The following is a 24687-nucleotide window of genomic DNA, read 5'->3' as shown; positions in this document are numbered from 1 at the left end:
GTGATCATAACACGATCAAGTTCAATGTCACATTTGAAAGTGAAAAGCGTGAATCAGCTGCTAGAGTTTGAGATTAAAGTAAGGGCCGACTTTAACGAGATGAGACAGAAAATCTGCTCATGGGTAAAACAACTGAAGAGCAGTGGGGAATATTTAAAGAAATATTCAACCAGAAACAAAACCAGTTTATACCTGAGAGGGAAAAGCTCCACTTCTTCAAACAAACAATAATGGACAATTAAAGAGATAAAAGAATAAAACTAAAAACAAGGGCTTACAATAAAGCAAATAAAATAACAGGTTCTGCTAAATGGGAAAGATACAAAGGGCCACAAAGCAGCTTCTAAGAGCCACCAAAAGGGATTCTGAAAGGGAACGTGTAAGGGAAATCAAAATCAATAAGGAGAAATGTTACAGTTCCATAAAAGGGAAGCTGGGAGGTCAGGAGCAATGTTGGCCATTAAAGACTGAAAGTGAGGGATCTTGTCAGTGACAATGGGGAGATGACAGCCATGTTAAATAAATACTTTACCTCAAGATTTGCAGTAGAAAAGGAAAAGGATTTGCCTGAAGTCCCAAAGGAATTAACAGAGGATCAGGGACATGGACTGAATAAAACTTTAATGTCAGTAAAAAATCCGTAATGAGGAAATTAATGGAACTAAAGAGTGACAAATTCACAGAACCTGGATTTCCATCTGAGGGTGATAAAGGTAGTAACAGATCACAGTGTAGACACCCTGACTATAATCTTTCAGAATGATTCCTGAAGAAGGGCTCATGCCCGAAACGTCGATTCTCCTGCTCCTTGGATGTTGCCCGACCTGCTGCGCTTTTCCAGCAACACATTTTCAGCTATAATTTTTCAGAGTTCCCTGGATACAGTAGTCATACCTCTGGATTGGAAAATTGCAAATGTCACTTCACATTTAACAAGGATGTGAGAGAAAAAACAGGAAATTACAGGTCACTTAGCCAATATTTGTGGTGTGGAAATTGTTGGGATCTATAATCAAGGATGGGGGTAACTGAAGACCCTGAAAATGGTCAGTTAATTAGGGAGAGTCAGCATGGATTCATGACAAGTTGGTCACGCTGAAAAAATCTCATTGAACTTTTTTGAAGAGGATACGAAAGTCCTGGACACAGTAATGTCTATGGATGTTGTTTACAGGGACTTCCAGAAAGCATTTGATAAAGTCCCATGTAAGAAACCGTCAACTGAGGTAGAAATCCACAGAATTGAGGCTAAAATACTGACACACTTGGAAATTGGTTGAGTGACAGGTCACCGAAAATAGGGATAATGGGTAAGTGCTGAAATTGGCAGGATGTGACCAGTGGTGTCCAATAGGAATGTGTGTTTATGCCTCAGTTATTTACAATATTTATTAATGATTAGATAATGGCATAGAAAGTCAGATACTCTAGTTTTCTAATGACACAAAGTTAGGCAGCATTGTAGATAGTGTCAATAGAGTCAGAGAGTCATACAGCATTCATCTAGTGCAGTCTTCAACAGAGTATAATTTATCTTTGATATACAACTCCTTGACCTCCATCTCTCTGTCTTACTCTCTCTCCCCTCTCCGCCACCCCCCCCCCCCCCCTCCGCTTCAGCTGCACAGATCTCACTTTGAATTCCACCCTTCTTTCTCTCTCCAAGCTCTATCCCCCACCCTCTCAGTTCTCCGGCTCTCTCTCTCTCTCTCTCTCCTTGAACTCCATCTCTCTCTCTCTCCCTCTCTCTCTCTCTCTCTGAACTCCACCCCTCTCTCAACTTGAGCTGCTGGGAGTCTGATCTGAGCCAATTCCAGTGAATCCCAGTGGATAATAATGACGGGATTTTTGGAAGTGTGAGTTTGATGATGGAAATGTGAACCATTGCAGCAAAGACATTACAGATGGTTTGTACAGACAGCAAAGCCCAAACCAGAGCATTGTGTCAATCAACACAGAACTTATGAAAGCTTCAATAAAAGAGGTTATTTATGTGATTGTCAGAGATGTGTCATTATTCTAGTTACAAATGGCTCTTTCCCAGTGAAGGTACATCCTGCTGAATATTAGATACAGCTGGGCTTTGGAGAAATATTGGGCAGTTGGAGTGTAATGTGGGGGAGTGTGACCTTATTCACTTTCACAATAACCATTCAAATGTGACTGGAACGTTGCTAAGTCCAAATAGCAAAACTTGCCATTGGGTATAATCCATTAGGTGTGATAAATACAGAAACTCGCTTAGTTCTAGTTATCAGTGAGTTCTTGTCAACATTCTTTTAACAAATCAATTTTTGACAAGAACAAAAGGTTGTCTCTTCACTCTGAGGCTGTGCCCTTGGGTCTTCAACTCTCCTATTATTGGAAACATCTTCTCCATGTCCACTCGACCCAGGCCTCTCTGTATTCTATAAGTTTCAATGACATTCCCTCTTATCCTTCTAAACTCCATCAAGTACAGAACCAATGTCCTCAATGACTCCTCATACAAACATCTTTGTATTTTCTGAGCAACCTCACTAAATCTACCTGTTGATCTATTTCCAGATACAAAAATACAGTGTCTCAATTCTCTAATACCTCTGAATTTGTTCATCTAATAACATGAAGTTTACTTTGGGAATTGTCCAGTTCTTTTTTGATCTCAAGCTTTTTCTGATCCCCTGCTCCATTATACTCACTACTTGAAAACCTGTACATGACTGAATGGTTCCTCAAAAACTGGGAGAGGAGAAAAGGATGCTGGTTTTATGTTGAGGTTTACCTACAACTTGACAAGTAGGACACATTTTATAAAACTGCACCACATCTTTATCCAATTGTGGCTCAGTAAAATACCTGTTTCTGGATGCCTGTGTTTTCCTAATCCCCATGTGGCCTGCCATGGGACTCTCATGTGCCCCTTGTACTATCTCCTTATGATAGCTGGGTGGTACCACTAGCCAATATCTAACTGACCATTCTTCATCTGGGGGTCCATGCGGGGGGTGGGGGGTCTCCACTTCCTCATCAGCCTCCATTCTGAAGGTAATAACACTCTGAAACCCCTCCAGCTTCGACCTCAGTATGAGCTGACTGTGCTCATTTATTTCATTCAGGATCTGCTTTTTGGATCTGCTGTAATTAGGGACATCATACCAACCATTCCACCTGGATTATCTTCACCCTTTCTGAAAGTTTCAGTGATCCTTTCACTTGCTGTGGTGTCACAACACCCCTTATTGATGGATATTGTTTAACCATCGCCCTGGTTACCTCACACGAAGGAGAGAGACTAGGAACCTGTCCCTGGCATTGTTCTGATTCTTGGCCCTCCTTTGGACATTCTGTAATTATCGGGGAAGTTACTGCCTTTAGACCTGACAAATCATTCCCCAGAAGGAAATCAACTCCCTCAACAGGGAATGTTTTCCCCACTCCGACAATTACTTCTCCTGATAACAAATCACATTCCAGTTGTACCTTTCAGAATGGAAGTGGAATATATTCTCCACCAATCCCATTGATTAATACCTTAGCTCTCATCGAGCTCTGTGGAGGGAAAATCAATTCTTTCTCCAGTAAAAGTGATTGTGTTGCGCCTGTATCTCTCAGTTTGGTTCTGGGTTTAGCTGAAGAAAAGGGAGTCACCATTCCTTTTAAAAAAAATCCTGTCCACCTCTCATCTACCTTCCAACTTCCTTTACTAACGACAGAATTCACCTCCAGTCTTTTTGTTATAGTTACAGCTACAACCTGCTCTGTGGGATTGTCAGTTTGTGTTCCCTTCTCTGACTCATTTTTACTAACTCCTATAAATCCCATGAGTTTACCTCACAATTTTTAACATTCGAAACACACATGGCCCACCTTATTCCAAGAGAAACATTTCAGCTTCTGATCATCACTTCCACCCTCAGCAATTTCCTTCTTAATCTGAGGAGGAGTTCTCGGGCTGTTCCCTACTGTCCATTCTCTCCCCTGGCTCCCTGCCTTCCTCACACTCTCCCAATTTTTATTTTTCTCCCTATTCTGGGCCTGATGGGAAAAAGGTTTCTGGATCGGTCTCCCATCAGGTGACTTCTCCACCTCCTGATGCTGCTTGGCTTGTTGTGCTCTTCCAGCCTCCTGTTTGTCTACTTTGGATTCCAGCATCTGCAGGATTTTGGCTTTAACAAAGTCTATAATCATTAGCCATTCTAGCTGCTGGTCTTACTGTCGTTCCCCTTTGGTCTTCTACATGAATTCCGATTCATGCAGGGAAGGAAGTTTTGAATTCTTCTCAAAGAATAATTTCTCTGAGAACATTGTAAGTATTCTCAGCTGTTAATGCTCTTATCCACCTGTCAACATTATTTTGTTGAACTCTCTTAAACTCAGTACAGGTTTGTCCAGGCTGTTTGTGTATGTTCTGAAACATCTGTCTGTATGTTTCTGGGGCCAACTCAATTGTGCTTAGAATAACTGTTTTCACCTCCTCATGATCCTGAGAACAATCCTCTGACAGGGATGTAGAAACCTCTTGTGCTTCCCAAGTTCATTTTTGCACAGGCAAGGTCCAACCTGTTTTTCCCACCTCGCTTGTGTTGCTATCTTCACTAACAACATGAAAAATGCTTCCACATCCTTCTCTTCATTGTCATAGAGTCATACAGCAAACAAACAGGTCCTTCTGTTTGTCGACATGTCGATGCCAATCAGTAATCACCAAACTCCATTTACCTGCACTTGGTCCGTAGCCTTCCATGCCCTGGCATTTTATGTGCTCGCCTGGATGTTTCTTAAATGTTGTGAGAGGAGCTGCCTCCACCACCTTCTCAAACAGCAAATTCCATATTTCTAACACCCTCTGGGGAAAAAAAAGTCCCAAAACCCCAGTAAACCACTTTTTCACACGGTAAGCTTATTCCCTCTGGTCATAGACATGTCTGCCATGGGGAAAAGATTCTCACAATTGACTTTGTCTATGCCTTTCATATTTTTGTACACCTCAATCAGATTCCCCTCAGAGAAAACAAACCCAGTCTATCCAGTCTCTCCTCATAACTAACAATTTCCATCCCAGAGAACATTCTGATTAATCTCCTCTGTATCCTCTCCAGTCCAATCACGTTCTTCCAACAGTGTCATGACCAGAAATGTGCACATTATTCCAGACATGATCTAACCAATGCTCTATCAGGTAACAACAAGAATTCTTCCTTTCTATATTCTACACCCTGGCTAATGATGACAAGCATCCTATATGCTTTCTTCTGGTTTGGCACTCACCCATCAGCGGAAACATGTTTCCTCCACTCTGGAGGCAGGAAACATATTTCTGCTGATGGGTGAGTGCGGAACCAGAGGACACAGCTTAAAAATACGGGGTAGACCACTTAGGACAGAGATGAGGAGAAATTTCTTCACCCAGAGAGTGGTGGCTGTGTGGAATGCTCTGCCCCAGAGGGCAGTGGAGGCCCAGTCTCTGGATTCATTTAAGAAAGAGTTGGATAGAGCTCCCAAGGATTGTGGATTCAAGGGTTATGGAGATAAGGCAGGAACAGGATACTGATTTAGGATGATCAGCCATGATCATATTGAATGGTGGTGCAGGCTCGAAGGGCAGAATGGCCTACTCCTGCTCCTATTGTCTATTGTCTATTCACCACCCTGTCGAGTTGATGCCTTCCGGGATTGATGGAGTTGTACACCAAGGTCCCTTCGTTCCTCAGTACTCCCAAGGAACATAAGAACATAAGAACTAGGAGCAGGAGTCGGCCTTCTGGCCCTTCAACCCAGCTCTGCCATTCAATAAGATCATGGTTGACCTTTTCATGGACTCAGCTCCACATAAGACATAAAGACATAGGAGTGGAAGGAAGACCATTTGGCCCATCGAGTCCCCTCCGCCATTCAATCATGGGTGATGGGCATTTAAGGACAGTTACCCGCACTCTCTCTGTAGCCCTTAATTCATTGCAAGATTAAGAATTTATTAATCTCTGCCTTGAAGACATTTAATATCTCGGCCATCACTGTGCTCTGTGGATGAATTCCACAGGCCCATCACTCTCTAGCTGAAGAAATGTCTCCACAGTTCTGTTTTACACTGACCCCCTCTAACTCTAAGGATGTGCCAATGGATGCTAGTATCCCTACCTAACGGAAACAATTTCCCAGCATCCAACCTTTCTAAGCCATGCATTATCTTGTAAGTCTCTATTAGACCTCCCCTCAACCTTCTAAACTCGAATGAATACAATCCCAGGATCCTCGGCCATTCATCATATATTAGACTTACCATTCCAGGGCTCATCCATGTGAATCTCCACTGGACACGGTCCAGTGCCACTATGTCCATTCTGAGGTGTGGGGCCTAAAACTAGACACAGTGTTTTAAATGGGGCCTAACCAGAGCTTTATAAAGTCTCAGTAGCACAAATGGCAACATTACATTTGCTTTCTTAACCACAGACTCAACCTGCAAGTCAACCTTTAGAGAATCCGGGACTAGCATTCCTAGATCCCTTTGTACTTTGGCTTTATGCATTTTCTCACCGGTTAGAAAATAGACCATGCCTATATTATTTTTTCTAAAATGCAAGACCTGGCATTTGCTCTCACTGTATCTCTTAATTCCTTTATTGTTAAAAAAAATCTGTCTGAGCTTTAAAACATTTACTGAAGTAGCATCAGTTTCTTCATTGAGTAAGGAATTTCATAGATTTATGATCCTCTGGATGAAGATGTTCCTTCTCAATTCAGTCCTAAATCTGCTCCCCCTAATTTTGAGGCTAAACCTTCTTGTTTTAGTTTCACCTGCCAGTGGGAACATCCTCTCTACTTCTGTCTTATCTATTCTCTTTATAATTTTATTTGTTTCTATAATATTCCCCTCATTTTTCTAAGTTCCAATGAATATATCCCAGTCTACGCAGTCTGCCTTCATAAGCCAACCCCCTCAACCCCAGAATCATCCTAGTGAACTTTCTCTGCACCCCTCTCGTGACAGTATAGCCTTTTTCAAGTAAGGAGACCATTACTGCACGCAGTACTCCAGGTGTGGTCTCATCAGCACCCTGTACAGCTGCAACATAACCTTCCTGCTTTTTAAACTCAATCCCTTTAGCAATGAAGGACAAAATTCCATTTGCCTTTCAAATTGCTTGTTGTACCTGTAGGCCAACCCTCTGTGATTCATGCATAAGGGCACTCAAGGCACATGCCTTTCATTGTGTATAATCTTCCCTTATTAGACCTCCCTAGTTGGATCACCTCAGAGGTATCAGGATTAAATTACACCTGCCATTGCTCTGTCCAATTTACCAGCTGATCAATATCAGACTGTAGCCTGAGACCCAGTAATCCAAGATGGCAGCAGAGTAGGATGCTTCAGACCGAGTTCATCTGCTCCGTCTGTTTCCTTTTCTTCATTCTATTCCACTTCTCTTTTCATTTTCTTTTGTGTTTTTCTTTTGTCCTTCTCCATTATTTCTTCTCCCGGGCACGGACTCCCAGCCTCAGTCGCCAGGCCTCTGACCCAGTGCAGACCTAATGATATTGGCCTCTTGGCTTGGTGTGGCAGTGTCCTGGCCTGGCAGGGAGACTTTCCAGTCCAACAAGGCAGACTCTTGGTCCAACATGATGGCCTCTCAATTCGATGTGGTGGCCTCTCGGCCCAGCATGCTCGACTGTCAGCCCAGCGTGATGGTCACTCGGCCTAGTGTGGCGATCTCTGAGTGGCCCAGCGTGGTTGTCTCTCAGCCCACATAGTGGTCCTTTCTGTATATGGTCGTCTCTCCACCCGGGAAGGCCTCAGTGTGGACTTCCGGTCTCGAGATGATGACTTAAAGTATGATCCCATGGTAGCTAAGTTCTTAAGAAATGCTGTAATGCTTGAACTTTCAGCTTTATTTCTTCATTTTCTACTTAAAACTAAAAAGATCTGCAACGTGTAACTTTGAACTTTATTCTTTCTTTCTACCTTGTTCTTACGATTCTGTACTGAGGTCCTTGTACCTAAGATGGCACCTTGTGAGGTGACGTTACATACTTTTCACTGTACCCCAATACTTTTTTACTCAAGTACACGTGACAATAAACTTAAATAAAAATCAAATCAATATCAATAACACCACCAATTTATGTGGCCTCTGAAAACTTTCTAATTATACAATCACAGTCAATTTGTTGATGTACATTACAAACAGCAAGGGTCCCAGCCCCAATCCCTGTCTTACACCACTGGTCACAGGTTTCCAATCACAAAGACAATCCTCCACCATCACTCTTTGCCTCATATTTGGATCCAATTTGCCAAAATGCCTTGGATCCCATGGACTCTTACCATAACTCCAGGAAAGGCAAGAGAGGTAGGCAAGTAGTGCAGGAGTCTTCTGTGGCTATCCCCATTTCAAACAAGTATGCTGTTTTGGAAAATGTAGGGGATGATGGAAACTCAGGGGTACTTAGCATGAGCAGCCAAGTTTCTGGTATTGACACTGGCTCTGATGCAATGAGAGTACGTCGGGTTCCAAACGATCGACAGTGTTAGGGGACTCTCTAACCCGAGGTACAGACAGACGTTTCTGTGGTCAGCAGTGAAAAATCAGAATGGTGTGTTGCTTCCCTGGTGCCAGGATCAAGGATGTCTTAGAGAGGGTGCAGAATGTTCTCAAGGTGGAGATGGACCAGCAGGAGGTCATTGTACACTTTGGAACCAACGACACAGGAAGGGAAAAGGTTGAGATTCTGAAGGGAGATTGCAGAGACTTAGGCAGGAATTTAAAAAGGAGGTCCTCGAGAGTAGTAATATCTGAATTACTCCCAGTGCTATGAGCTAGTGAGGGCAGGAATAGGAGGATAGAGCAGATGAATGCATGGCTGAGGAGCTGGTGTTCGGGAAAAGGATTCACATTTTTGGATCTTTGGAAGTTGTTTTGAGGTAGAAGTGAACTGTACAAGAAGGACGGATTGCACCTAAATTGGAAGGGGATTAATATACTGGCAGGAAAATTTGCTAGAGCTGCTCGTGAGGATTTAAACTAGTAAGGTGGGCGGGTGGGACCCAGGGAGATAGTGAAGAAAGATTTCAATCTGAGATTGGTACAGTTGAGAACAAAGGCAAGTCAAACAGTCAGGGCAGGCAGGGACAAAGCAGAGAACAAGATAGGACTGATAAATTAAACTGCATTTATTTCAATGCAAGAGGCCTAACAGGGAAGGAAGATGAACTTAGGGCGTGGTTAGGAACATGGGACTGGGATATCATAGCTATTACGGAAACATAGCTCAGGGATGGGCAGGACTGGCCAGTTAATGTTCTAGATACAAATGCTATAGGAAGGACAGAAAGGGAGGCACAAGAGGAAGGAGAGTGGCATTTTTGATAAGGGATAGCATTACAGCTGTACTTAGGGAAGATATTCCCAGAAATACATTTAGGGAAGTTATTTGGGTGGAACTGAGAAAAAAGAAGGGGATAATCACCTTGTTGGGATTATATTATAGCCCCCCTCCAGTAGTCAGCGGGAAATTGAGAAACAAATTTGTAAGGAGATTTCAGTTATCAGTAAGAATAATGGGGTGGTTATAGTAAGGGATTTTAACTTTCCAAACATAGACTGGGACTGCCATAGTGTTAAGGGTTTAGATGGAGAGGAATTTGTTAAGTGTGTACAAGACAATTTTCTGATTCAGTATGTGGATGTACCTACCAGAGAAGCTGCAAAACTCGACCTACTCTTGGGAAATAAGGCAGGGCAGGTGACTGAGGTGTCAGTGGAGGAGCACTTTTGGTCAGCGACCATAATTCTATTCATTTTAAAATAGTGATGGAAAAGGATAGACCAGATCCAGAAGTTGAAGTTCTAAATTGGAGGAAGGCTAATTTTGCCAGTATCAGGCACGGTGGCACAGTGGTTAGCACTGTTGCCTCACAGTGCCAGAGACCCAGGTTCAATTCCCACCTCAAGCAACTGTCTGTGTGGAATTTGCACATTCTCCCTGTGTCTGTGTGGGTTTCCTCCGGGCGCTCCGGTTTCCTCCCACAGTCCAAAAATGTGCAGGTTAGGTCAATTGGCCATGCTAAATTGCCCATAGTGTTAGGTGAAGGGGTAAACGTAAGGGAATGGGTCTGGGTGGGTTGCTCTTCGGATGGTCAGTATGGACTTGTTGGGCTGAAGGGCCTGTTTCCACACTAAGTAATCTAATCTAAAACTCTGAAAAGCTGATTGAGGGCAGTTGCTCGCAGGTTAAGGGACAGCTGGAAAATGGGAAGCCTTCAGAAATGAGATAACTTGAGTCCAGAGAAAGTATATTTTAGTTAGGGTGAAAGGAAAGGCTGGTACATGTAGGGGTTATTGGATGACAAGAGAAGTTGAGGGTTTGATTAAGAAAAAGAATGGAGCATATGTCAGGTATAGACAGGGTAGATCGAGTGAATCCTTAGAGGTATACAAAGGCAGTAGAAGTATACTTAGGAGGGAAATCAGGAGGGCAACAAGGGGATATGAGATAGCTTTGGCAAATAGGGTTAAGGAGAATCCAGAGGGCTTTTACAAATACATTAAGGACAAGAGGGTAACTAAGGAGAGAATAGGGACCCTCAAAGATCAGCAAGGCGACCTCTGTGTGCAGCTGCAGGAGATGGGGCAGATACTAAACGAGTATTATGCTTCAGTTTAACTGTGGAGAAGGATATTGAAGATATAGAATGTAGGGAAATAGATGGTGACATCTTGAAAAATGTTCATATTACAGACGAGGAGGTGCTAGATGTCTTGAAATGCATAAAAGTGGATAAATCCCAGGACCTAATTAGGTGTACCCAACGACTCTGTGGGAAGCTAGGGAAGTGATTGCTGGGCCTTTTACTGTGCTTTTTGTATCCTCAATAGTCACAGATGATGTGCCAGGAGACTGGAGGTTCACTAATTGGTGCCACTATTTAAGAAATGTGGTAAGGACAAACCAGGGAACTGTAGACCAGTGAGCCAGACGTCGGTTGTGAGGAAGTTGTTGGAAGGAATCCTGAGGGACACATTGTCCATATATTTGGAAAGGCAAAGACTGATTAGGGATAGTCAGCATGGTTTTGTGCATGGGAAATAATGTCTCACAAACTTGATTGAGTTTTTTGAAGAAGTAACAGAAAGAATTGATGAAGGCAGAGCGTTAGACAGGATGTGTATGGACTTCAGGATGGCATTCGACAAGGTTCTCCATGGGAGACTGGTTAGCAAGGTTAGATCTCATGGAATACAGGAGAACTAGCCATTTGGATACAGAACTGGCTCAAAGGTAGAAGACAGAGGGTGGCGGTGGAGGGATGTTTTTCAGACTGGAGGCCTGTGACCAGTGGAGTGTCATAAGGATTGGTGCTGGGTCAACTACTTTTTGACATTTACATGAATGATTTGGATATGAACATAGGCGGTAGAGTTAGTAAGTTTGCAAATGACACCAAAATTGGAGGTGTAGTGGACAGCGAAGAAGGTTACCTCAGATTACAACAGGATCTTGATCCGATGGGCCATTGGGCTGAGGAATGGCAGATGGAGTCTAATTTAGATAAATGCAAGGTGCTGCAGTTGGGAAAGCAAATCTTAGCAGGACTTATACACTTAATGGTAAGGTCTTCGGGAGTGTTGCTGAACAAAGAGACCTTGGAGTGCAGGTTCATAGCTCCTTAAAAATAGAGTCGTAGGTAGATAGGATAATGAAAAAGACATTCGGTATGCTTTCCTTTATTGGTCAGAGTATTGAGTATAGGAGTTGGGAGGTCACCGAGGCCACTTTTGGAGTATTGCATTCAATTCTGGTCTCCTTCCTATCAGAAAGTTGTTGTGAAACTTGAAAGGGTTCAGAAAAGATTTACAAGGATGTTACCAGGGTTGGAGGATTTAAGCTATAGGGAGAGGTTAAATAGGCTGGGGATGTTTTCCCTGGAGTGTCGGAGGCTGAGGAGTAACCTTACAGAGATTTATAAAATCATGAGGGGCATGGATAGGGCAAAGAGACCAAGTCTTTTCCCTGGGGTGGTGGAGTCCAGTACTAGAGGGCATAGGTTTAGGGTAAGAGGGGAAAGATATAAAAGAGACTTGAGGAGCAACTTTTTCACACACAGGGTGGTGCGAGTGTGGAATGGGTTGCCAGAGGAAGTGGTGGAGGCTAGTACAGTTGCAACATTTAAAAGGTATCTGGATGGGTATATGAATAGGAAGGGTTTGGAGGGATCTGAGTCGAAATGAAAATATAGGCAGGCTGAATGCGTGGCTTGAGAGATGGTACAGGAGGGAGGGGTTCAGATTTTTAGGAATTGGGACTGGTTCCTGGAGAGGTGGGACAATTACAAATCTAGCGGTCTACACCTGGGCAGGACTGGAACCAATGTCCTGTGGGATGTGTTTGATCACGCTTTTGGGGAGGGTTCAAAATAGTGTAGCAGAGGGATGGGAACCAACTGAGGAGGTTAGTGGGCAATAAGGAGGGAGTAACTAAAGCCTGTAAGGAACTAGATATTGAAGTCAGCGTGACTAAGGTTAAGAGTAGGTAGGGAGCAGATGATGAACGCAAAGGGACAGATGGTCTGAGGTGCATTTGTTTTAATGTGACAAGTATAGTAGGTAAGGCAGAGGAATTTAGGACTTGGATTAGTATCTGGGAGTATGATGTTATTGCTATTACTGTGACTTGGTTGAGGGAAGGGCAAGATTGGCAACTAAATATCCCAGGATATAGATGCATCAGGTGGATAAAGAGGTAAAAGGGATGGAGGAGTTGCATTACTGGTCAGAGAGGATATCACAGCTGTGCTGAAGGAGGGCACTATGGAGGACCCGAGCAGTGGGGCAATATGGGCAGAGCTCAGAAATAGGAAGGGTGCAGTAACAATGTTGGTGCTATCCTACAAGCCTCCTAACAGTGAACGTGGGATAGAGGTACAAATATGTAAACAGATTATGGAAAGATGTAGGAGTAACAAAGTGGTGGTGATGGAAGATTTTAATTTTCCCAACATTGACTTGGATTCACTTAATGTTAGAAGTTAAGATGGAGCAGAATTTGTAAGGAGCATCCAGGAGGATTTTACAGAGTAATGTGGAAATAGTCTAACTCAGGAAGGGACCATACAGGACCTGGTATTGGGGAATAAGCCCGGCCGGTAGTTGAAATTTCAGTAGGGGATTATTTTGGTAACAGTGACCATAATTCCATAAGTTTTAGAATGCTCATGGACAAAGACGAGAGTGGTCCGAAAGGAAGACAGCTAAGTTGGGGGAAGTCCAAATATACCAAAATTTGGCAGGATCTGGGGAATGTGGATTAAGAGCAGCTGTTTGAAGGGAAATCCATATTTGATATGTGGGAGGCTTTTAAAGAGAGGTTGACTAGAGTCAGGACAGGCATGTCCCTGTGAAAATAAAGGATTGAAATGGCAGCATTAGGAAATACTGAATGACAGATGAAATTGTGAGACTAGCTAAGAGGAAAAAGGATGCATACATAAGGTCTCGGTAGTTGAAAACAGACAAAGCTTTGGAAGAATATTGTGAAAGTAGGACCAATCTGAAATGAGGAATTAAAAGGGCTAAAAGGGGTCACGAAATATCATTAACAAACAGGATTAAGGAAAATCCCAAATCCTTTTATTCATATATAAGGAGCAAGAGGGTGACTAGAGAAAGGGTTGGCCCACTCAAGGACAAAGGAGGAAAGTTATGTGGGGAGTCAGAGAAAATGGATGAGATTCTTAATGAGTGCTTTACGTCGGTATTCACCAAGGAGAGGGAAGTGACAGATGTTGAAGTTGGGGATAGATGTTTGATTACTCTAGGTCAAGTTGGTTTAAGGAGGGAGGAAGTGTTGGGTATTTTAAAAGGCATCAAGGTGGACAAGTCCCCAGGTTGGGATAGGATCGATCCCAGCTTACTGAGGGAAACGAGAGAGTAAATAGCTGGGTCCTTAATCGATATCTTTGCAGCAACCTTGAACATGGATGAGATCCCAGAGGACTGGAGAATTGCTAATGTTTAAGAAGGGTAGCCAGGATAATCCAGGTAACTATCAACCAGTGAGCCTGATGTAGTGGTAGGGAAGCTGCTGGAGAAGATACTGAGGGGTAAGATCTATTTACATTTGGAAGAAAATTGACTTATCAGTTATAGGCAGCATGAATTTGTGCAGGGAATGTCATGTCTTACCAACTTTATCGAATGTTTTGAAGAAGTAATGAAGTTGATTGATGAGGGAAGGGTTGTGGATGTCATACACATGGATTTCAGGAATGTGTTTGATAAATTTCCCCATGGTAGCCTGATAAAGAAATTAAAGTCGCATGGGGTCCAGAGTGTACTCACTAGATGGAGAACAGGCTGGGCAACAGAAGACAGACAGTAGTAGTGGAAGGAGTTTCTCAAAATGGAGAACAGGAATCTGTGCTTGTACCGCACTTGTTTGTGATATACATAAATGATCTGGAGGAAGGTATAGGTGGTCTGATTAGCAAGTTTGCAGATGACACTAATATTGGTGGAGTAGCAGATAGTGAAGGGGACTGTCAGAGAATGCAGCAGAATATAGATAGATTGGAGAGTTGGGCAGAGAAACGGACGGATGGAGTTCAAACCAGGCAAATGTGATCTGATGAATTTTGGAAGATCCAAATCTGGAGTAAACTGTACGGTGAATGGAACGCCCTGGGAAAATTGATGACCAGAGAGACCAGTGTGTTCAGGTCCATTGTACCCTGGAGGTGGCAACACAGGTCGATAGAGTGGTCAAGAAAGCATATGGCATACCTTCCTTCACCAGACGTGGTGTTCAGTACAAGAGTTGGCATGTCATATTAGAATTATATCAGACTTTGGCTTGGCCACATTTGGAATACTGCATACAGTTCTGGTTGCCACATTAGCAGAAGGATGTGGATGCTTTGGAGAGGGTGCAGAGGAGGTTCACCAGGATATCGCCTGGTATGGAGGGCACTAGCTATGAAGAGAGGTTTAGTAGATTAGGATTATTTTCATTAGAAAGTCGAACGTTGAGGGGGGACCTGATTGGGGTCTACAAAATCATGAGAGGTATAGACAGGGTGGATAGCAAGAAGCTTTTTCCCAGAGTGGGGGACTCAATTACTCGGGGTCATGAGTTCAAGGTGAGAGTGGAAACATTTAAGGGAAATATGTGTGGAAAGTTCTTCACACAGAGAGTGATTGGTCCTGGAACACATTGCCAGTGGAGGTGGTAGAGGCAGGCACAATAGCATCATTTAAGATATATCTAGATAGGTACATGGATGGGCAGGGAGCAAAGGGAGACAGAGCCTTGGAAAATTGATGACAGGTTTAGATGGAGGATATGGACCAGTGCAGGCTAGTAGGGCCGAAGGGCCAGTTCTTGTGCTGTAATTTTCGTTGGTCTTTGTTCTTTGAACTGAGGAAACTCAAAGGAACAGAGTGATCTTGGGGTGCTTCTCCACTGATCCCTGAATGTGGCAAGACAGGTTAACAGAGCAGTTATGAAGGCATAGGGGACACTTGCCTTTGTCATGTCAGGTATTGGTTATAAAAGCATGAGGAGATGTTGCAGTTAAGCAGAACATTGGTTAGGCCACAGCTGGAGTACTGTGTGCAGTTCAGGTCACCACACTGTAGGAAGGATGTGATTGCACTGGATGGAGTACAGAGGAGAATCACCAGGATGTTGCATGGGATGGAATCTCTCAGTGATGAAGAGAAATTGGATCAGTTTGAGTTGTTTTCTTCAGAGCAGAGAAGGTGGAGGGGGGACCTGATCGAGGTGTATAAGGTTATGAGGGGAATGGACAGGATGGAGAGAAAGCAGCTGTCCTCCTTCTTGGAAAGGTCAATAACAAGTTGGCTCACATTCAATGTCAAAGATAGGAGGTTTCAAGATGTTTGAGGAAAGTGTTTTTTACCCAGAGTGTGGTGGGGGTCTGGAATGCACAGCCTGGGAGGGTAGTTGAGGTGGGAAACCTCACAAACTTTAAAAAGTACTTGGGTGTTCAGTTTAAATATCTTAACATTCAAGCTATGGGCCTCATGTTGGAAAGTGGGACTGGTGTAGGTTTAGTGTAGTTTGGCTGGTACACAGTTAATGGGCTGAAGGGCCTCTTCTGTACTGTGTGATTTTATGATTCTGTTGTGTGCAGTTTTGGTCTCCTTATCTGAGGAAGGCTGTTCTGGCTGTGGGGGGAGGGCAGCAAAGGTTTACCAGACAGATTCCTGGGATGACAGCACATAGATCTGATGAGAAACTGGATCAGTTAGGACTATATTCACTGGAGTTTAGAAATTTGAGAGGAATCACATTGAAACCAGTAAAATCCTAACAGGACAAGACCGGAAAATACAGGAATTATGTTCCTGATGACTGGAGAGTCCAGAACCAGGAATTACAGTTTAAAGAAAAGGGAAAGGCCATTTCGGACTGCGATGAGGAGACATTTCTTTAGCCAGAGAGTGGGAAGCTAGTGGAATATTCTGTCACAGAAAGCAGTCGAGCCCAAAACATTAAATGTTTTCAAGAAGGCGACAGGTATAGACCTTAGGACTAAAGGGATTAAAGGTTATGGAGAAAAAGTGGGAACAGGGACTAAGTTGGATTATCAGCCATAGTCATATTGACTGGCAGAGCCCACTCGAAGGGCTGAATGGCCTGCTCCTGCTCCTAGTTCCTTTGTTTCTATGTTTGAGAGACTGTTCATAAACATGGAAACATATGGAATCATAGAGTCATAGAGTCATCGAGTCCTACAGCACAGAGACAGGCCCTTTGACCCAAACTGGACCGTGCTGACCAAAGTGTCCATCCACACCAACCCCATTTCCCTGCACTTGGCCCATATCCTTCAAATTACATACTATCTATGTATTTGTCCAAATGCCTTTTAAATGTTGTTAATGTACCCGCCTCAATCACTTCCACTGGCAGCTCATTCCATATGAGTACCACCCTCTGTGTAAAAATGTTGCCCCTCAGGTTCCCGTTTATTCTAACCTTCAACTGATGCCCTCTAGTCCTTTATTCCCCAACCCTGGGACAAAGACTGAGTACATTCACCCTATCCATGTCTCTCAAGCTCTTATACACTTCTAAAAGATTCCCCTTTAGTCTCCAACACTCTTAAGAAAAATGTCCTAGCTTGTCCAACCTCACCCAAAAGCTCAGATGTTGAAACCTGGCAACATCCTTGTAAATTTATTCTGCATTCTTTCCAGTTTAATAATATCCTTCATATAACAAGGTGACCAAAACTGAACACAATACTCCAAGTGCAGCCTCACCAACATCATGTACAATTGAAACATAACTTCCCAACTTCTACACCCAGTGCCCTGACTGATAACGGCCAGTGTGCCAAAAGCCTGCTTCACTGCCCTGTCTAACTGTGACTCAACTTTCAGAGAACTGTGCACCTGAACTCTGAGATCCCACTGTTCCACTACAGTCCTTAAGGCCTTACCATTCACCATGAAACTCCTACCTTGATTTAACTTCCCAAAATGCAAGACCTCATACTTATCTACATTAAACTCAATTTATCATTTCTTTTCCCACTTCCACAGCTGAACAAGGTCCTGCTGCAATATCTGATAACCTTCCTCATTGTCCACAATACCGGCTATTGTAATGTCTTCTAAATCATTGATATTGATAACAAACAGTAATGGGCCCAGCATCAATCCTGAGGCACTCCACTAGACACAGGCCTCCAGTCTGACAAGTATCCTTCCACTATGCCCCTCTGCTTTCTCCCATTCTTGCCAGTTAGAGAAAAGTATTTATCTTTGGTCAGGAATTAGTTTGGAGGTAGGAGACAGAGAGGAGGGATAATGTGTGTGTTCTCCAATGACTAAAATGTGGATAGTGGTATCCCCAGGGAACTGGGCTGGAACCTCAGCATTTCATGATATTTCTAAATGACTTGGATGAAGGAATAGACAGCCACATATCCAAGATTGTTCATCACAAACTGAGTGAGGCAGTTTGGAGGAGGTTACAGAGATAGGGACGTGGAGGACAGGGAGGGACTTGAGAACAAGGATGAGAATTTGAAAATTGAGGTGTTGCTGGACCAGGAGCCAATGTAGGCACAGGGTACAGGGGGTTGGGGGAATGGGATTTGGTGCGAGTTTGGATATGGGCAGCAGAATTTGGGATGAGCTGAAGGTTACGGAGGGCAGTGGCTGTGATGTGTGTAAGCACAACATTAGTATGGTCATGTTTGGAGTCCCATGGACATGACAGAGATTTTCAATGGCTGATCTTTGTGATGTGGAGGATATGGGGCTCAGATCAGCCTCAAAGATGAGGCCAAGTTTGTAAAGAGTCTGGTTGAGCAGCAGATAGTGCTCAGGGAGAGGGATGGAGTTTAAACCAGGATCTGAAGGGGATGGCTTTGATCTTCTCAATGTGTTTCACAGTGAGCCTGGCTCCTCAGTCCTGACTGCTCTTAGCTGCTGTGATTGTCACTGATTGGACACTTATTATTAGAGATTCTGACCACAGCAGAAAGCCCCAGTGTAAAAAATAACTGCAAAGACTGTCAGATCGCAAGGTTGAAACTTCACCAAGAGAGAAAGTGAAAGAAGGAGCTCAGAGCAGCTGGATGTTTGTGACTGAGACAGGAGAAAACTGTGAACTGTCTGCACTCCCTGGAATCTGACAGCACAGGAGGCTGATTCTGGGATTTTTCTTTTCAGAAACAGCACAGTGATGGAAAAAAGGACAGTCACTCTCTCACAAAAACACACGCCTGCGCTCAGAGATCAGAAACAGAATCCAGCAGCAGCTCTGTCTCCAAGCTGTGAAACCTGCACAGAATTGTTCCCTCATTCAGTTTATAACTGGCAGGAGAGACCAAGCAGGGGAGGCAACACCTGACTGTGTGTACAGTCAGAAGGGAGTTACCCTGGGAGTCCTCACCATTAATTATGGAACCCATGAAGCCTCATGACAGCAGGTCAAACATGGAGAAGGAAACCTCCTGCTGATTACCACATAGCACCGCACTCCCCTCCAACCTCAACTGAGCAGTCAGTCCTCTTCCATGTTGAACAACACTTGGAGGGAGCACTGAGTGTGGGAATGATGCAGGATATACCCTGAGTAAGGGACTTCAAAGTCCACCATCAAGAGCTGCTCAGAAGCATCACTACTGAGCAAGGTGGTCAAATTCCACCTGATTCAGTTGCTAGACTGGACCTGGGCAGGTGGTGAGGGCACCAACAATAGGGAAAAACATACTCACTATCACCCTCACCAATCTGCCTGCTGCTGGTGTGTCTGTCCATGACAGTATCAGTAAGGGTGACCACTGCACGGTCCGTGGGGAGACAAAATCCCATCTTCACATTGAGAATACCTTACATTTTGTTGGGCAAGAGATACGGAATCTCAGGAAGAATGTTTTTTTTAGCAGCAATTGGTGATGACGTGGAAATCAGTGCCCATTCAGGTGAGGCAGGTGAAGACACTCATTGATTGCAATGGCAGACTGGATGGGCTCTTGATGGAAATAAACCTGCAAGGCCCTGGGGGTCGAGTAGGGGAGGGAGTGGATTGCTCCATGAAATGACAGCATTTACACACTTAGTCTCACATTTACACAAAGACTTGGAGAAACAGACAAACCAGTTCACAGAAGTGTTTTCTCAAGCAAAACACTCTTGAACCAACTCAGGGAACACGCCAGACTAGATGAACGAGAATAAATCAGCAAATCAATGGCAAGGGAACAGTGAACCAAAAGTGATGGAACTGAACAGCATATTCAATAGCACAAACAATGAGAGGTGGGGGGGATGAGGGGCAGGAGGTCAGAGAGCATGCTGTAGGGGTCTGAAGGCTCTGCTGTCAATGGTGGGATGAAGGAAGCAGCAATGGGCAGGAGACCAAAGACAGAAGGTGGAAGGGGGAGGGAGGGAATGTGAGTCTACAGTAGGACACAGAGTGAGGGAGGAGGGAGGCCATGGAGGCAATTGGCTGGCTGTGAGGTCAGATTCTGGAGCAACTGTAGTTGTAAAACAGGGAAGGGACCACTCCATATCAGACAAGTTGGGGTTTATGGAATGTGGCTTCAGGAAGCTGGGAGAGGACATTGAAATCATCGAGTCAGGAGGTGGGACGAGCAGGAATTGGGGTTTCTGTGGTCAAGAGGCTGAGGTAGTGCGGAGACAAACAATGTTGTTCAGATTGAAATGAGAGACCTACGTGATGGACAGGATTTGGGGTTTGCAGCTCAGGTACTGGACAGTCCAGTGGGAAGGAGGCCCATGTTTACTGTTTATTGGTCCTATGGGAAGGTGCCCCATGTTTACATCATCATAGAGTCATAGAGGTTTACAGCATGGCATCAAGCCCTTCAGCTCTACTCATCCATGCTGACCAAGTTTCCAAAACTGAACTAGTCCCATTTGCTTGTGTTTGGCCCAATCCTCTCTAAATCCTTCCTATCCATGTTCCTGTAAAAATGTCATTGAAATGTAGTAATTGTACTCCTCTCTACCACTTCCTCTGGCAGCTCATTGCACACACACACCAACCTCTGTGTCAAAAGGTTGTCTCTCAGGTCCCTTCTAATTCTTTCCCCTCTCAACTTAAACCTATTCCTTCTCGTACTGGACTCTCCTACCCTGGGGAAAAAAAACTTTGGCTATTCACCTTATCTATGGCCCTAATGATTCTATAAACCTCTCTAAGGTCACCCCTCAATCTCCTGCATTCACTGGAAAAATCTCTCGGCCTGTCCATCTTCGCCTTATAATTCAAACTCACCAACCTTGCTAACATCCCTGTTAATCTTTCTTTTATCCAAACCAGTGTAATAACTTCCTTCCTATAGCAGGGTGAGCAGAAATGTACACAGTGTCCAAATGTGGCCTTCCCAATGCCTTGTACAGCTGTAACATGATGTCCCAGCTCCTGTACTCCCTGCTTTGACCAGTGAAGGTGAGCGTGCCAAATACCTTCTTCGCCACCCTGTCTACCTGTGACACCACTTTCAAGGAACCATGCACCTGTACCCCTCGGTCTCTCTGTTCAACAACACTCCCCATGGCTCTACCATTAATTGTGTAATTCCTGCCATAGTTGGTCTTACCAAAATGCAACTCCTTCCATTTATCGAAATTAAGCTCCATCTGGATTTATTGACCCACTGGCCCAGTTGATGAAGATGACATTGCACTCTTGGATAACCTTCTTCCCTGTCCATTATGCCAACAATTTTAATGTCAGCCACAAACTTACTGACCATTTCTGCTATTTTCTCATCCAAATTGTTCATATAAATGATGAACAACAGTAGATCCAGGATCGATTCATGTGGCAGATGGCTGGTCACTGGCCTCCAGTCTGAAGAACAACCCTCTCTCACCAGCCTCTGCCTCCTACCGTCAGGCCCATTTCATATCCAATTGGTTAGCTCTCCCTGGATCCTCTGTGATATAATCTTACTAAGCAGTCTACAATGGGGAACCTTGTCTAAGGCCTTGTTAAAGTCCATGTCGACGATGTGTACTGATCTATCTTAATCTATCTATTTCTTCAAAAACTCAACTATCCACTTGTCTCCATTAGAAGGACAAGTGAATAGGAGGCTAACATTTACTGGTCTTCTTGGAGTATCCAGTCAGAAGGAGGTCCATGTTTACTGGTCTCCTTTGGAGAGTCCATTAGGAAGGAGGCCAACATTTACTGGTCTTTATCGGAGGCTCAAGCAGGAATGATGCCCATGTTTACTGGTCTCTATTGGGAGCTTCAGTGGGAAGGAGGCCCATGTCTCTCCATGGGGCACTCTCGTGAACTGACGTCCATGTTTACTGGACTCTGTTGGAGATTCCAGTGCATTGTGGACACCATGGTGGGTGTGGGGTTCAGTTCCTTTCTGTTGTAAATGTATGATGGTCCAGCCCTCATTCCAGTAAAACACCCTGACTCAGAGAATGATCATGGAAGGGGAAAGACAGGGGAAGGGATTGGAACATATTGTGAATGGACAGAATGGATCAGTGGGTCAGAGCCTGTCCTGTCCCTCCAGCTCACACTGATGGCCTGAGGATCTCCTCTCCCTGCTGGGCCTTCATGGAATGAGGTTTGTGTCCAAACCAGTCCCCAGTGAGAATAGGCCAACAGCTCAAAACTGCCATTCATTTAACAAGAATCTGTCCATCTTCCTGAGAGATACCAAAACCTGGTCAATGTGGAAATGGGCCTTTACTCCAGGAGAAGACATGCTTCTGGGGTCAAGGGTTAATATCCATTAGTGGGGCAGAGCAGAGAGAGAGAGATTTATCCTGAATTCAACTGTCACCACCTGGGACACTGTGAGAAAGAGAGAGAAGCGAGACAGAGAGAGAGAGAAATAGAGGTCGATTGGGATGCGGAGAAGGAGGGAGAGACAGAGGGAGAAATAGAGAGGGGTAGATAACATTTGGAGGCATTTGAAGTGAGAGATGGAGCGAGTGACGGAGATGGGGAAAGATTATGAGACGGAGTGAGGAAGCGTGAGTGAGTTGGAGAGAGTGGCTATGAGACAGAGTGAGAGAGAGAGAATATGAGAGAGATTAACAGTGGGAGAGAGAGATAGATGTAGAGAGATCAAAGTAGCAGATGTGAGACAGAAAGGGTAAAAGAGAGAGAGGGGTCCTGGTCACCACATTCTGGGAAGGATGTGATTGTACTTGAGAGGGGGCAGAGGAGATTTCCCAGGATGCTGCCTGGGATGGAGGGTCAGCTATGAGGAAAGATTGGAAAGGTTGGGGCTGTTTTCCTTGGAGCATTGAAGGTTGAGAGGGGCCTGATAGAGAGGTATAAGATAATTGTTGGCAGTGATATGTTGCATAGGAAGGCACTTTATACACGAGTAAAGGCTCAATAACCAGGGACAGAGATTGAAGGTAACACAGACATGGACACATAGAAACTTGGAGCTGGAGCAGGCCATTCGGCCCTTTGAGTCTTGTGTGTCATTCAGTATGATCATGGCTGACCCTCTCTCTCAATGCTATGTTCCTGCTTTCTCCCCATTTCCTTCATGCTGTTAAAATGCAAAACAACTATCTCTCTATTTTTCTAGAACATATTCAGTTCCTTATCCTCCACAGCCGTTTGTGGTGGAGAATTCATCAGTTTGACCATCCTCTGAGTGAAGAAATGTTTCCTCATCTCAGTCCTCGTATCTCCCTGAGACTGCATCCCCTGGTTCCAGACTCCCCAACCAGGGGAAACCTCCTCCCTGCCCCGGCCTGTTAGAATTTTATATGTTTCAATCAGATTCCCTCTCATCCTTCTAAACTCGAGTGGGTCCAGGCCCAGTCGAGTTGCAGAGTGAGAGGAGAATTGAGGAGAAATGTTTTCACCCAGAGGGTGGTGGGAGTCTGGAACTCACTGCCTGAAAGGCTGGTTGAGTCACAAACTCTCGTGACAGTGGAGCAGTGTTTAGATATTCCCTTGTGTTGCTGTACGCTCCAGGGTAATGGGCCAAGAGCTGGAGGATGGGATTAGTGTCATCAGATCGCTGTTTAACAGCACAGATACAATGGGCCAAATGGCCTCATTCGGTGCTATTCACATCAATCACTCTCTGAGACAAAGAGAGAGGGAGAAGAGGAAGTGTGAGGGGCTGATGTGGCTCTCTCTGCCTGATGCCATTTACATACTGAGGAACACCCAGTCAGACTCTCACAGGCTGCAGCTTTATAAAGCAGAGCCCAGTGAAGGGAGAGTTTATCAGGAACCAGGCACAGGGACAGGAGCACACACCATGATTTCACACATCCAGCTGATCTGGCCCCTGGCATTCTGTGTCGCAGGTACAAATCTCTCTCCTTCCACCTTGAATCTTTAGCGGCTCTCCATTTCACTCCAATTCCACTGACTTGTGATTGAAGGAAAAATGCTGAAACCAGAGGAATGCTCAGTGTCGCCAACAATCTCTCATTTGACAGGCTCTTTCTGTAACAGTTCTGACTTTACTGTGTTTCTCTCTGACCCCTCAGGTATCAGTGGGGACATCATCATGACTCAGTCTCCCCCGGTGCTGTCAGTGGGACTGGGCCAGACTGTAACCATCACCTGTACGGCCAGTCAATCTGTTAGCAAGTGGGTTAACTGGTTCCAGCAGGGAGAAGGTCAGAAACCCTCTCTCCTGATCTATGAAGCAACAACTCGAAACACAGGAGTCTCCGAGTGATTCACCGGCAGAGGATATGGGACCAGTTTCACCCTGACAATCAGCAACGTTCAGAATGAGGATGTTGCTGACTATTACTGTATGCAGCATAACAGCTACCCTCGACACAGTGATACAGAGCCATACAAAATCACCTCCTGTACTGACACATCCACAGTTATATAAAATGCATAATAATGGACACACAGTCCCACCACCTGTACTGACATATCCCACAGTTAGATACAAATGAAAGTGAACAAATTACCCCAAGCTGGGATGGTCACTGTCTGCTACACACTCCAGTCCCTGTGGTGTCTCAACGCTCACTGAAGGCCTCAAGTTTCCCTCTTCCACTCCATGGCCACATGTGAAGAACAGCTGCAAGATTTAACAACGAAAAATAAAGTTCACAACCCAGAGGCAGAGACAGAAAGACACAAAAAGAGGGTGAGAGTGATCGACAGACTGGGAGATAGGGAGAGGGTGGGAGTGACAGAGGGAAGCAGAGAGCTGAGGTTTTTGTA

At 44.4% G+C, this 24687-nt stretch overlaps 1 pseudogene; it reads left to right on the top strand.

The window, feature by feature from the left end:
- The window catches only part of LOC148149291 (centrosome-associated protein 350-like), a 629436-nt pseudogene that overhangs the window by 192628 nt on the left and 412121 nt on the right, over positions 1–24687 (top strand).

This window comes from Chiloscyllium plagiosum, unplaced genomic scaffold (genome assembly GCF_037043375.1).
Source record: "Chiloscyllium plagiosum isolate Xiang-an unplaced genomic scaffold, Cpla_swu_hap1 HiC_scaffold_9, whole genome shotgun sequence".
Lineage (NCBI taxonomy): Eukaryota > Metazoa > Chordata > Chondrichthyes > Orectolobiformes > Hemiscylliidae > Chiloscyllium > Chiloscyllium plagiosum.
This window is presented reverse-complemented; position numbering and strand designations above follow the sequence as displayed.